Genomic DNA, 14844 nt, shown 5'->3' with positions numbered 1-14844 from the left:
TTGTTATTTTGAATTTCGCGCAAAGCTACTGAGAGCTATCTGCGCTAGCCGTCCCTAATTTAGCAGTGTAAAACTAGGGAAGGCAGTTAGTCATCACCATTCACCGCCAACTCTTGGGCTACTCTTTACCAATGAATAGTGAGACTGACCGTCACATTATAACGCCCCACGGTTGAAAGGGCGGGTGTGTTTGGTGCGACTGGGATTCGAACCCGCGACCCTCCGATCACGAGTCGAACGCCTTAATCCCCATGGCCATGCCCAGCCATCACCAGTTAAATATAAAATAAACTTATTGATACAGAAAGGAGGGTTTTTAACGTTATTTGTGACACCAATATTTTCAATATCTAGTTGTTTGGCAGGACGGGTTACCGGTAGAGCTGCTGGAATCTAAAAAAAAAAAAAGAAAAAAGTGGGGACGTAAAAATAATGTATAATAAACCCTACTATCTATCGTAACCCTACACATCATGAAGTACAGTCTTTATTTATATCTATAAAGGTACTAGGTAAACCTGTAACTCTAAATCAGGTTAAAAACTGGTTAACGTCGACAGGATACATACACTCTTCACAAACCAGTAAAATACAAGTTTTCGAGAAACCGAGATATTATTTCAGTGATCGATGCACCAGTTTAAATATTTACTTACGTCTATCGACGTGTTTTCTAAATATTCATAGGTCGTTCAACTCAAGGATAAGAAATCTTTCAAACAAATTTAAAATAGGGTAGAAAACCTTGTAAATTTCAACCCGATGCTGAGACAAAGCTTACTAATGTCTTTTTCAACGATGTATCAAGAAACAACAGATTTACTTCTGTGCTACATATAATAAAACAAAAGCAAAGCATCCATAGTAGAAAGATTTAACCACGCTCTTAAATTTGGAAGGTGACGCTATGTTACTCCTTGTAGAAGTTATAAATATGTTACTGTATTGAAATATCTGGCCAATGTCTACAATTAATCAATCGTACCACCGCAGCAAAACGAGACTGATTATTCTAATCAGTCTGATGGAAAACACTATAAATTACACATCAGGTTCGTCAGCGATTAAGTACGTTCGAGTACACTGAAGCAGTTTAAGAAAGGATGTCTGGATGGACAGTTTGAAATATTTACGATTTACCAGAGTGAGTACATGTGTAAACCGTAAGACTATCTTGGAGAAAAAAATAAATGGAACATTTTATGAAACTGAACTACAAAGAGTTAAAAGTCTCTAGATGACGTCTATGCTGTTGAAGAAATATTACATGAACGAGGAAAGAATAAAAACAATAACAATATTTTGCAAAATGGAAAGAATATCTTAATAAATTTAATAGCTGGATCCCTAAACCAGATCTGACTCACCTCCCATCGTGAAATATTATGTATAATTCTATCTATTTCTCAGTATCAAATATGGATCAGTTGCATGTGTCGCCACCTAGTAACGGTAATAGTACTCCAAAGTATATTACTCGTCTACCGAGATTTATCAACCTTGAAGGTTCGTAGGAAGTGATATGGATCGAACTGCAATACCCTAAGTTGTCATAACGTGCCTGATCCTGATACACGATGAATATTACACTTTCCCGGCTTTTCACTTTGATACCATAATACATTATATTGGGACCATGTCGTTACAGAGAAGCCTGAAGTTTTAATTAGAACCTTAAAAATAATTAGAAGACACATCTTCTTGACCCTGACAACGAACTGATATTTACTTGTGATTCGTTTTACCAAAAGTAAGCATGATTGTAAATGATGGATCTTCTATAACATGCAATCCTGTACTACCAGTTATACTTGGATGTAATAATAATCGCATGATGACAGAATGTACCACAGCTCATACTGTTAATGGACAGGACGGTACCACAGCTCCACATACTGTTAATATGCATGGAATTTTTTTTTTTTTTTTGTATTTACTCGGATGCTGTGGAAGACAATCGTATCCTCGTCTAAAGGCAAAGATTGGCGAGACCTGATGGAACTGACATAAGGATGAAGGTACCTCTGCACGTATCAACTTCTCACTTCATTTTCTGTTTTCTCAAGTTGTTGTATACCTGAATGATAAATTAATTTCTTCGTCTCACAACCTTTATGTATGTAAGGCCTACGCAGAAACTTTGGTGCATTATGATGGAGAAGCTAAGAGAAGTCATTTGACATGTGAATAAAAGACACAGCTGGTAATTTGGGCAGTCTAGATTTTAACAATGCTGAAAACTATGGAATCGAAGACCAACAGATAGATACACGTGGTAGTCAAATGGTTGGACTGATCGATCGTCTATATTCGGATATCTTTTTTACAGGACAAGTTCTTGCCTAATGGAGTAAGCTTAACACGATTTAGTCGAATCCCATTATACCAAACATGCTCTTCCTTTCAGCCGTGGGGCGTTACAATGTGACAGTCAATCCCACTACTCGCTAGTAAAAGTGTAGTCCAAGAGTTGGCGGTGGGTGGTGATGACTAGCCTCCTTCTCTCTAGTCTTATACTGTTAAACTAGGAACGACTAGCGCAGATAAACCCCAGTACTAACTTTGCGCGAAATTCAGAAAACAAACAAATCTGTCTTTATTGCTTAACACACATATGCTTCAGTCCTTTAGTTTAAGCGCCTTAGCTTCCAGGTAGCCCCCTAGTACACCGGTAAGTCTACGACCTTACAACGCTAAAAGCAGGGATTCGATTCCCTTCGGTGGGCTCAGCAGGTAGCCGATCTGGCTTTGCTATAAGATAACACACACACATAACTTCCAGGTAACAGTTTAAATAAACAATGTAATCATTTTTTGTTGGTTCCTCAATCAAAATGATACTTCTTGAGTATATTCTTAACTTCATTTATAACTTAACAAGATATATTAAAACATATTTTGTGCAATATAGACCTGTTCAAATAACAATTTAAAATAAAATATTTTTTTTCTGCCGTATTTTCATAAAGTGTTAATTATCCCTCCATGTATTTCCTTTTAAACGTTGAAATTGTACTTAATCTCGATATGTGTATACGTATACACAAAATTCATTTCAGTTGTTTTTATACATAATACTACAGAATGGACAATTTTCGCACTGACCACCTCGGATTTTGAACCCTGAATTTCGGCGTTAAAAGTCCTCAAGCTTACTGCTGAGCCAATAAAGAGCGTGACAAACTGTTTTCTTTTATTCTAGTAAACAATAAATAACCAAAATGTTATCTCACGGGTTGCACAAACTGATTGAGAAGATGATTTGTGTTATTAATTGTATTAATAAGCTGGTTGAAGCATTTAAAAGAATAAACTATAATTTTAAAAACTTAACGACGGGTGGCGTAAAGTCTACATTTTGTAGTTGTATTTGAAATTCGCGCAAAGCTACACGAAGGTTATCTGCGCTAGCCATCCCTAATTTAGCTGCGTAAGAGTAAAGGGAAAACAGCTCGTCATCACTACCCACCGCCAACTCTTGGGCCACTCTTTTACTAATGAATAGTGGGATTGACCGTCACTATATAACGTTCCCACGGTTAAGAGGGCGAGCATGTTTGGTGTGACTCAGATTCGAATCCGCGACCCGTTACAAGTCGAGCACCTTAACCACCTGGCCATGCCGGGCTCAGGATTTCATATAAAACAAATCGAATATTTTCGGCACTAAAATAGGAATATTTAGATTATGTTGATATGTTTCTATAACAACAAACGCCAGTGCTTTGTAATGTTATTGATTTGTTCCTACGCATTTAAAGCTTTCTTTTTTATCTTCTACAGCTACTTGCAAAAAAAAAAAGTTACTGAATGCATAACAACAACAAACAAATTTTACACTTTATTGTTGTTGTTTTTTTTTTGTAAAGTATACTGAAGGAATTTAGACGTTTTACAACAAGTTAAAACTACCTTAACCTTCCACATAACAATAAAAGAAAATTTATATTTCAGCCAACGTTTTGCTGTTGCAATTTCATCAGGGATAACAAGAACTGTTCTCAATCCTGATGTTGTCACAATGACGAAATATCGTATGAAATACTGTTTTCCATTATTATCTAGAAACAAAATGTGTTCTTTTTTTCTAAACAACTATGTTTTCAGAGTTTCAAACTTACAAATATAGAATAGTTATTAATTTCCCAAAGGGGCCGAATTTCGCCTGGAGGTTCACCTGTTTTAACCATTCGCACTCCTACATACTGTCAGGAAGTCAGTAGACACTAAAATAATGCCATATAAGGAATGCTAACGTTGCATTTTGTATTATTAGTAAAAGGTGAACATGCCAAGAAACACGAAAAGAATTATGCCCTCTATAGGGTACAACAGAGCATGACATATGAACTTCAAAAGCAAGAAATAAAATATTTGTTTCTCTTAATTGTGGTTGTATTTACTCTTGAAATAAAATAATTTCGGAGACCATATGGAAGTACATCTAGTGACTAGAAAGTCATGTTTGTTTCACAGTAGACACTGGGTTTTCGATTCCCCTCGGTGGACTCAGGAGATAGCCGATGTGGCTTTGCTATGAGAAAACACACACACACAGAATAGAAACAACGCCCCTACTGGATCTGTATATAACCTACAACCATTGGGGATCACAAACGAATGAGGTCCCAAAATACAAACCTAGAACTTATTTTTGGTATAAAAATAAAAAAAATATTTCAATTAAACCTTTATGAGAACTGAAAATGGTTAAATTATTATTACAACAGATAAACAGATTTTTTTATGTTTTATTTTAACGCAAAGCTTTTACTAAGAAAACATGAAACTTCATGAAGATTCGAAATATTTTATATTAGTGAGAGAAACTTTAGCATTGAAAGAAAACCAACTAAAACCGATATTTATTGTGCACATAATAATAATATTTTATTTCCCTCAACGTTCAGCCGTTGCGGCTTCACCAACAGCTAGTGGTACAAGAGGCAAATATGGTTGTCCGCAGAAGGGTCAAGGAGGTGTACTTGACCACTTTGAAATGAGAAACATAATTATTTATCTATTCATTCTTCATATATACATAATTTTTAAAATTTTAGTTTTACGATCTCACTTCCTGCCTTGCCCTGCCTTTGATTTTCTGCACGCTCATGGAACGAAAATGTTTAAATTCCACCAATGTGTAAAACAAATCCTCTACCACCACAAAAAAAAAAAACAAGAACAAAACAACACAGAACAGCTTGAAGTTGGTCTCTGTGGTGGACAACACATAAAATCAAATGGATAAATTGCTGAAACATTCTTATATTACAACGCTAAAATCAGGGTTCGATTCTTCTCGGTGGGCTGGGCAGATAGCCCGATGTGGCTTTGCTATAAGAAAACACACTCAAACACACATTCTTACAGGGCACTAAAATAACTATGTTTGTGTTCTTTAATAATATCGATTACAGAAACTTATGAATATATGCGAAGACTTAGAAATTTCTCGGAGCAGCTTTCACGAAAATGCAAAGCAGGTGTTTATAAAGTGACGTGCACAGGGGTGGGGTTAAGTGGCTGTGTGGTTTGAGCCCTTTTCCCTGATGTTTTGCCTAAAAATGTCATTTTTCTCCCGTGTAAAAACTGTCAAGTTCAAAAGTTACGTCTGCTTTCATACTCTGCTTGCTACAGTTATTAGGCACGTAAAAGGTTATTAAACACGCCTTCTACACTACAAACAAGTAAAATAACATTCTAATAAATTACTTACTGAAATTCCTATTAATTTTTGTACTGAAATAAACGTTCTTATGTACTTAACTGGAGTCTAAGGTCGTTCTTTAATAGGCTTATTATAAAATAGAAAAGGATTTCAGTTTAAGATGAATGAAACACAGGTATTTTTAGCTTTTTTACAATGCAAAAAAAATAATTATGATATGCTATTAAGTGTTAACATGTAAATTTTAACTGTTCAGTTTAGGTATTAAGTGTTTTGTAAGGTAACTAAACAAGGAATAAAATGGCCTGTTTGCTTCTTATGGATTTTACTCTGTGTTTACTGTAGTATCATAGTTACTATGACTACTACCGTTTTAAACTGACTGTGATTACTACTGTTTGTTATGTTTTATAGGGCCGGATTCTTCACACTAGATGTCTGTGATTTATTGGCGATAAATTTCAAAACAAACGGACAGCACACAATCCACTTGTTTTGAAATGATATTTTTAAAGAAGTCAAACATACATACCAAGCTTCGTTATACTGTTGGTTATCACAATTGTATCCAGAGCTATAAACAGTTGTCTCTTTTCGTCAGAGTCTACATAGGCGAGTTCAGTTACTTCAGAACACCCTGTAACAATACAAATTGTTCTCACCTACTCTGTTATTACAATTATAAGCTGTGGAACTCACTTTAGAAATCACTACTATACTTTTATAGCTAAACGCACTGTCACGCAGTATGAATTCACTTGTTTTTCCACTTTTACGTTCACACAATATAAACTAAATAATACCCTCGTATTAAACTTAAAATGAACAGTTGTACAGATCTAACAATAAGCTCCTCTTCAAGAAAATATTTACAATATTTTTGCACTATAAATAAAGACTGTTCTCAATTCATACTCAAAATCTACTCATATAGTCTGCACCACTGTTTGCAGTCCTTAATGGCTTCAATTTTCCTTGCACTGTTGGTTTTGTAATTTAAGATGTATGCAAGGGGCTGATGATCCATATGGATCATGAACTCCCTATCCATTGAGGCAGTTCTATAAGGTCTGGAAGGCAAATAAGATGTTGAACATATTCGTTCAATCACAGAGTAGTTCTTTTTCCTACTCAATAGATTTTTTCATATATACATTACTGAAATAGTCCATCTTTATGTTTATTGGTGGAGTGCTGCCCTAATTCCAATGTCTGATTCGGCCTGAATGATGAACGGTTTGTTGAAGTCTGGCATTCCAAGGATTGGCAACTTATTAACACGTTCTTTAACTTCTGGAAGGTATTTGGTTTGGTTGTTCCCACTTGACCCTGTTAGTTTGACCTTTTTTGGTAGTACCATGACTTGTTTCTCGGTTGTTGGAACTGGTGCATCATGAATGTGAACTAACTTTTTAATGTTGAATGTGGTTGAAGATTGCTACAGAGCTGAGCAAATCAAATGGAATTATCTTGAACTAGTGACACCCATCTGTATTACAAATGCTATATTTTCTTTAGAAGCTGTCTCCATCGGAACCTACCAATAACCTTTTCAGAAATTGATCTTGAACAAAAACTTGGCTCCATCTAGTTTCATCATGATAACTTATAGTTGTTCATAGGTTCGGAGTTGAATTTCGTCACGAGATTCAGCTTATGGAAGTCTATGTGAAGTGGTTTCTCGGTAAGCAAATAATACTTGCATGCATTTGTACCAGTCTCTCTTTGCACGTCTTTAACATGCTCTTTAAGACTCTATTGACATTTTCATGTCATCTAGGGTTATACAGATTGGTAAAAAGTTGCCTAATGCTGATGAGTCTGCATACCTCTAGCATCAGTTCTGAAGTAAAATGGATCATTTTCTCACTCAGAAATTTTCAGAAAGCATATCTCACTGAACAATTCCAGGATGGCTCCTGCTACTCTTTCCATCTGTATCTTCGTCAGTTCAATGTATTCTGAATAACGTGTGGAATAATCGACTACTGCCAGTACATACCAGTTGCTCTTGTCAGATACAGGTGTTAATGGCCCCATCAAATTCACAGCTACTCTGCTGAATGGCTCTTCTGTGAGAGGCATCTTATCCAGTGGCACATTGATTACCTTCCCTTTAGGTACTGTCCTTTGATGGATGTCACTACATAATCTAGTCACATCTCCAATGTCCCTGACCAATGGAAGAGTTAACCTGTTTGGTATTTTCTTTGCTCCAAGGTGTCCTCTCACAATCGACTCATGAGCCATTTTCATCACTTGAGTCCACTAGTCTGTTGGTACTATGAACTGTTTAACTTTCCCAGTATAAATGTTTTAGTAGAACTGGTGCAACACTCTCTCACGGTCCTCTATTGTGTAAGTACCCTTCCCTCTGTCTTATGCTCGACTTTCGACTAGGCACTTTCCTGAAGTTTCTGCATTGAAAGGTCTTTCTTCTGTGCTTCCTTCAGTTCCTGTATATTTACATTCAGAATCTCACCTTTCGAGGCTTACAGGGGCTTCATGTCTTGCTTGCTTTTCTTTTCATGTGCTCTAGTGGTGACTGCAGATGCTTCATCTTTTTGTTTGGTTCCTCCAGTCACCAAGTCATAAATGCATGCTTCATACACATTGACTCACTTCCTTCATGTGGTGAATCTAACGGGTTGTCTCTGTTTTGCTCCTTCTGGCAAGAGCATCTTTGGCAATAGTCACTCTTTTCTTGTTTCTCTCCAACATCATACATTTGTAGGTAATTTCAGCAGTTTTATGTTAAAATATTTTACTGTTTACATGTTGGTGACAGACTTGCACCCATTCATAATGTGTCCCATTTTATAACAAGTGTAGCACCCACTTCCTTCTTCTCTGTCAAGTTCTTATCACGTTTATTACTATCCTGGTTATTCTTGGACTTGCCAGTTATACTCCCTCAGGGACTTCCATCTACTGTTCTGCCAGCTGCATCATCTTATCCATCTATTTTGATGATCTCTACTTTAGAAATAGACACATTGCAGTTGAGCACGTGATCAAAAAAAATTTTCACGTTTTGGAAGAATTGCCAGTCGTTCAAAACTATTTTGAAACCTGCCATGTTTTCAACTTTGTGAGTATCGACGTAGACATGCCACTAACTGGAATACTGTTTTCCAATGCCAGGTTTAACATCTATAAATTTACGGAGATAAGTTTGTCACTTTTCAGCAACAGCATTTTCAACTTGTGATAGTTCATGTCATCTTTGACGTTATGCCGACATATACTTCTAGGCCTTTTCTCTGAGAAAGGGGCTGGAACACAATGCCCAGTTACCTTTGTCCCAAATCTGACTTTGGTGAAATTTTATACATCTCAAGTAAATATCTATGTCGTCCTTCTGTTCATTAAACATAAATAGTTTGGGTATATTGAACCTCACCCAACTGTCATTATCAGATCCTTCACTTTTCTGTTGGGTGAGCTTAAAAATTTCAGATTGTGCTATTATTCTTTCTATTTCCATTCTTTCACCTCTCTCCTTTTCATTGTTCTAATTTTCTGCTCTTGTTCGCTCTTCCTTTAGATTGACTTGTTCTGAATACATTATTTTAAACAAAGTGGATTCTGAGCTATCTGTTTATTGTTGAAATTTATCGCTAGCAAGTCACAGACACCTACTGTAAAACCTGGCCATATAAAAAGCTGACACCTAGTTAAAGTGACTTATGTATATTAGTGTTTTAAAATCATTCTGACTACTACCATTTTAAAGTCATCATGATTAACGTTTAAAATGACTATAACCACTGCAGTTTAAAGTAACTACAACTACTACAATTTTAAAGTAACTACACTACAATTGTTCTAAAATGACTATGACTACTACAGTTTTAAAGTAACTATAACTACAACCGTTTTAAAATGACTATAATTACTACAGTTTTAAAGTAACTATAACTACAACCGTTTTAAAATGACTATAACTACTACAATTTTACAGTAAGTATAATTACAACCGTTTTAAAATGACTATGATTACTACAATTTTAAAATAGCTGTAACTACAACCATTTTAAAATGACTATGATTACTACAGTTTAAAGTAACTATAACTACAACCGTTTTAAAATGGCTATAATTACGACAGTTTTAAAGTAACTATAACTACAACCATTTTAAAATGACTATAACTACTACAGTTTTAAAATGACTATGCCTACTACAATTTTAATGTAACTATAACAACAACCGTTTTAAAATGACTATAACTTCTATAGTTTTAAAGTAACTGTAACTACTACAGTTTAAAGTAGCTATTACTACTATAATTTTAAAGTAGCTACACTACAACCGTTTTAAAATGACTATGACTACTACAGTTTAAAATCACTACGACTACTGCAGTTTTAAAGTAACTATAACTACAACCGTTTTAAAATGACTACGACTACTGCAGTTTGAAAGTAATTATAACTACAACCGTTTTAAAATGACTATGACTACTACAGTTTTAAAGTAACTATAACTACAACCGTTTTAAAATGACTATAATTACTACAGTTTTAAAGTAACTATAACTACAACCATTTTAAAATGACTATAACTACTACAATTTTACAGTAACTATAATTACAACCGTTTTAAAATGACTATGACTACTACAGTTTTAAAATCACTACGACTACTGCAGTTTTAAAGTAACTATAACTACAACCGTTTTAAAATGACTACGACTACTGCAGTTTGAAAGTAATTATAACTACAACCGTTTTAAAATGACTATGACTACTACAGTTTTAAAGTAACTATAACTACAACCGTTTTAAAATGACTATAATTACTACAGTTTTAAAGTAACTATAACTACAACCATTTTAAAATGACTATAACTACTACAATTTTACAGTAACTATAATTACAACCGTTTTAAAATGACTATGACTACTACAGTTTTAAAATCACTACGACTACTGCAGTTTAAAGTAACTATAACTACAACCGTTTTAAAATGACTACGACTACTGCAGTTTGAAAGTAATTATAACTACAACCGTTTTAAAATGACTATGACTACTACAGTTTTAAAGTAACTATAACTACAACCGTTTTAAAATGGCTATAATTACGACAGTTTAAAGTAACTATAACTACAACCATTTTAAAATGACTATAACTACTACAGTTTTAAAATGACTATACCTACTACAATTTTAATGTAACTATAACAACAACCGTTTTAAAATAACTATAACTTCTATGGTTTTAAAGTAACTGTAACTACTACAGTTTAAAGTAGCTATTACTACTATAATTTTAAAGTAGCTACACTACAACCGTTTTAAAATGACTATGACTACTACAGTTTTAAAATCACTACGACTACTGCAGTTTAAAGTAACTATAACTACAACCGTTTTAAAATGACTACGACTACTGCGGTTTGAAAGTAATTATAACTACAACCGTTTTAAAATGACTATGACTACTACAGTTTTAAAGTAACTATAACTACAACCGTTTTAAAATGACTATAATTGCTACAGTTTTAAAGTAACTATAACTACAACCGTTTTAAAATGACTATAACTACTACAATTTTACAGTAACTATAATTACAACCGTTTTAAAATGACTATAATTACTACAGTTTTAAAGTAACTATAACTACAACCGTTTTAAAATGACTATAACTACTACAATTTTACAGTAACTATAATTACAACCGTTTTAAAATGACTATGACTACTACAGTTTTAAAGTAACTATAACTACAACCGTTTAAAATGACTACGACTACTGCAGTTTTAAAGTAACTATAACTACAACCGTTTTAAAATGACTACGACTACTGCAGTTTGAAAGTAATTATAACTACAACCGTTTTAAAATGACTATGACTACTACAGTTTTAAAGTAACTATAACTACAACCGTTTTAAAATGACTATAATTGCTACAGTTTTAAAGTAACTATAACTACAACCGTTTTAAAATGACTATAACTACTACAATTTTACAGTAACTATAATTACAACCGTTTTAAAATGACTATAATTACTACAGTTTTAAAGTAACTATAACTACAACCGTTTTAAAATGACTATAACTACTACAATTTTACAGTAACTATAATTACAACCGTTTTAAAATGACTATGACTACTACAGTTTAAAGTAACTATAACTACAACCGTTTTAAAATGACTACGACTACTGCGGTTTGAAAGTAATTATAACTACAACCGTTTTAAAATGACTATGACTACTACAGTTTTAAAGTAACTATAACTACAACCGTTTTAAAATGGCTATAATTACGACAGTTTTAAAGTAACTATAACTACAACCATTTTAAAATGACTATAACTACTACAGTTTTAAAATGACTATGCCTACTACAATTTTAATGTAACTATAACAACAACCGTTTTAAAATAACTATAACTTCTATAGTTTTAAAGTAACTGTAACTACTACAGTTTAAAAGTAGCTATTACTACTATAATTTTAAAGTAGCTACACTACAACCGTTTTAAAATGACTATGACTACTACAGTTTTAAAATCACTACGACTACTGCAGTTTTAAAGTAACTATAACTACAACCGTTTTAAAATGACTACGACTACTGCAGTTTGAAAGTAATTATAACTACAACCGTTTTAAAATGACTATGACTACTACAGTTTTAAAGTAACTATAACTACAACCGTTTTAAAATGACTATAATTGCTACAGTTTTAAAGTAACTATAACTACAACCGTTTTAAAATGACTATAACTACTACAATTTTACAGTAACTATAATTACAACCGTTTTAAAATGACTATAATTACTACAGTTTTAAAGTAACTATAACTACAACCGTTTTAAAATGACTATAACTACTACAATTTTACAGTAACTATAATTACAACCGTTTTAAAATGACTATGACTACTACAGTTTTAAAGTAACTATAACTACAACCGTTTTAAAATGACTACGACTACTGCAGTTTGAAAGTAATTATAACTACAACCGTTTTAAAATGACTATGACTACTACAGTTTTAAAGTAACTATAACTACAACCGTTTTAAAATGACTATAACTACTACAATTTTAAAGTAACTATAACTACAACCGTTTTAAAATGACTATAACTACTACAATTTTACAGTAACTATAATTACAACCGTTTTAAAATGACTATAATTACTACAGTTTTAAAGTAACTATAACTACAACCGTTTTAAAATGACTATAACTACTACAATTTTACAGTAACTATAATTACAACCGTTTTAAAATGACTATGACTACTACAGTTTTAAAGTAACTATAACTACAACCGTTTTAAAATGACTACGACTACTGCAGTTTGAAAGTAATTATAACTACAACCGTTTTAAAATGACTATGACTACTACAGTTTTAAAGTAACTATAACTACAACCGTTTTAAAATGACAATAAGTACTACACTTTTAAAGTGAGTATAATTACTACCGTTTCAAAATGACTGTGACTACTACAGTTTTAAAGTAACTATCACTACAACTGTTTTAAAATGACTATAACTACTACAGTTTTAAAGTAACTATCACTACAACTGTTTTAAAATGACTATAACTACTACAGTTTTAAAGTAACTATAACTACAATCGTTTTAAATTGACTATAACTAGTACAGTTTGAAAGTAACTTTAACTACAACCGATTTATAATGACTATAACTACTACAGTTTCAAAGTAACTGTAGCTGCTATCAACTTATAGTCACTATGGCTACTGTTTCTGAGCTTCACTCTCTACCGTGAGGTGACATCTCTCTCAGACCGCAGCATGTTCCAGTAAAAATGTCACAGAAACAAACGGTAAAATGAAAATGTTCGGTCAGGAAATTCATTAATTAATGTTTAGTTTTTATATGAAGCTCTAAATGAAGTAGCAACATGTATGAAAGTCTACAAAGAGTTTGTGAAATTATCTGAACATTATTTTGTCCTTGTAAAAATGTTTAGTCTTAAATAATTTATGAAGCCTCGAGAAATAACCGATAAGTAAATCAACTAACCCTTGATGTAAAACATCTTTAGAAATGACCATCGCCATTCAACAATACTGAAATCCATATACCTCATATATCTACCTACAATAATCAGATTTCAAAATTTTTTAGAATATTTCGATAATGTTTTCGATGTTTGGAGAAATATCAAAAATCAATGAGATTCTGCACGTGGAGATCAGCTTTTTTTTCTGTTTCCTTCATCCATGGGGTTCCAATCCTACAGTAGCACCATAGTGGTTTTCATTCATACCTTTTTGAGTTATATGCTCTGTAATTATTCTAAATTTAAACATACATAATTAGGCACGTTTTGAATCGTACAAATACAGTCCAGTAGGTGGGCCAAGAGTTAAAGATGGAACAAGGAGGTTTGAAACGGCTTCAGTTATGAAACTTCTGCTGAGAGATGGGTTGGACAATGCGGTACAAATGAGCTCACTCGTACGATATCTTGTACATCTAACCACTTTTGTCCCTTTTATTTCCAAAAGAACCACAATTTTCTCAGCGTGGTGTACATCGTCACCTTTCCACGTGGATGGTGGAAAGAGAGAGTATTTAAACCAGAAGATCTCTAGGAAACTAGACCTTGGAAACAACCTTTCTTCCTGTCTTCACAAAGTCTTGGTTTGCTTTCCAGCTTAACTCTTCAAGGTAAGGTTTCAACTTTCTTATACTGTAAAGTGTTTCACTAAAAGTCTTACAAGAATAAATGGCTAAATGAAAATGTTTCGCCTCGAAATTGTTTTCAAATCATGCTTGTCTTAAATATGGGTTATATACTATACTATACTATACTATACTATACTATACTATACTATACTATACTATACTATAACCTTTTAGTTCTAACAGAAAAGTAAGGTGAAATCACAAGATCTGTTTTACAACAACAGTTATTAGATACGATATATTTAAAAACAAAGCTATTTACAAAAGATACATTTAACAACGAAGTTGTTTAGAGAACATCTGTTTAAAAACAAGTTATTGAGGTAAGACCTGCTTAACAATAAAGTTGTTTATGTAATATCTGTTTAATAACAAAGTTGTTTAAATAATATGTGTTTAATAACAATGGTTATTTAGCTAAGACCTGTTTAACAATAAAGTTGTTTATGTAATATCTGTTTAATAACAAAGTTGTTTAAATAAT

At 33.1% G+C, this 14844-nt stretch overlaps 1 long non-coding RNA gene across 2 annotated transcripts in view; it reads right to left on the bottom strand.

The window, feature by feature from the left end:
* Positions 1-206: 206 nt before the first annotated feature.
* Positions 207-14844, bottom strand: part of LOC143248641 (uncharacterized) — a 24840-nt gene continuing 10202 nt past the window's right edge. The window contains exon 3 of one of the 2 annotated variants that reach the window (XR_013027125.1): positions 207-393. This is a non-coding gene — a long non-coding RNA (uncharacterized LOC143248641). Of the gene's footprint in view, positions 394-6203; positions 6309-14844 lie in introns of those variants that run through there. The other variant, XR_013027126.1, reaches the window with a different exon arrangement.

This window comes from Tachypleus tridentatus, chromosome 4 (genome assembly GCF_004210375.1).
Source record: "Tachypleus tridentatus isolate NWPU-2018 chromosome 4, ASM421037v1, whole genome shotgun sequence".
Taxonomy (NCBI): Eukaryota; Metazoa; Arthropoda; class Merostomata; order Xiphosura; family Limulidae; genus Tachypleus; species Tachypleus tridentatus.
Note: the sequence above shows the minus strand (reverse complement) of the source record. Positions and strands in the feature narration are given on the sequence as shown.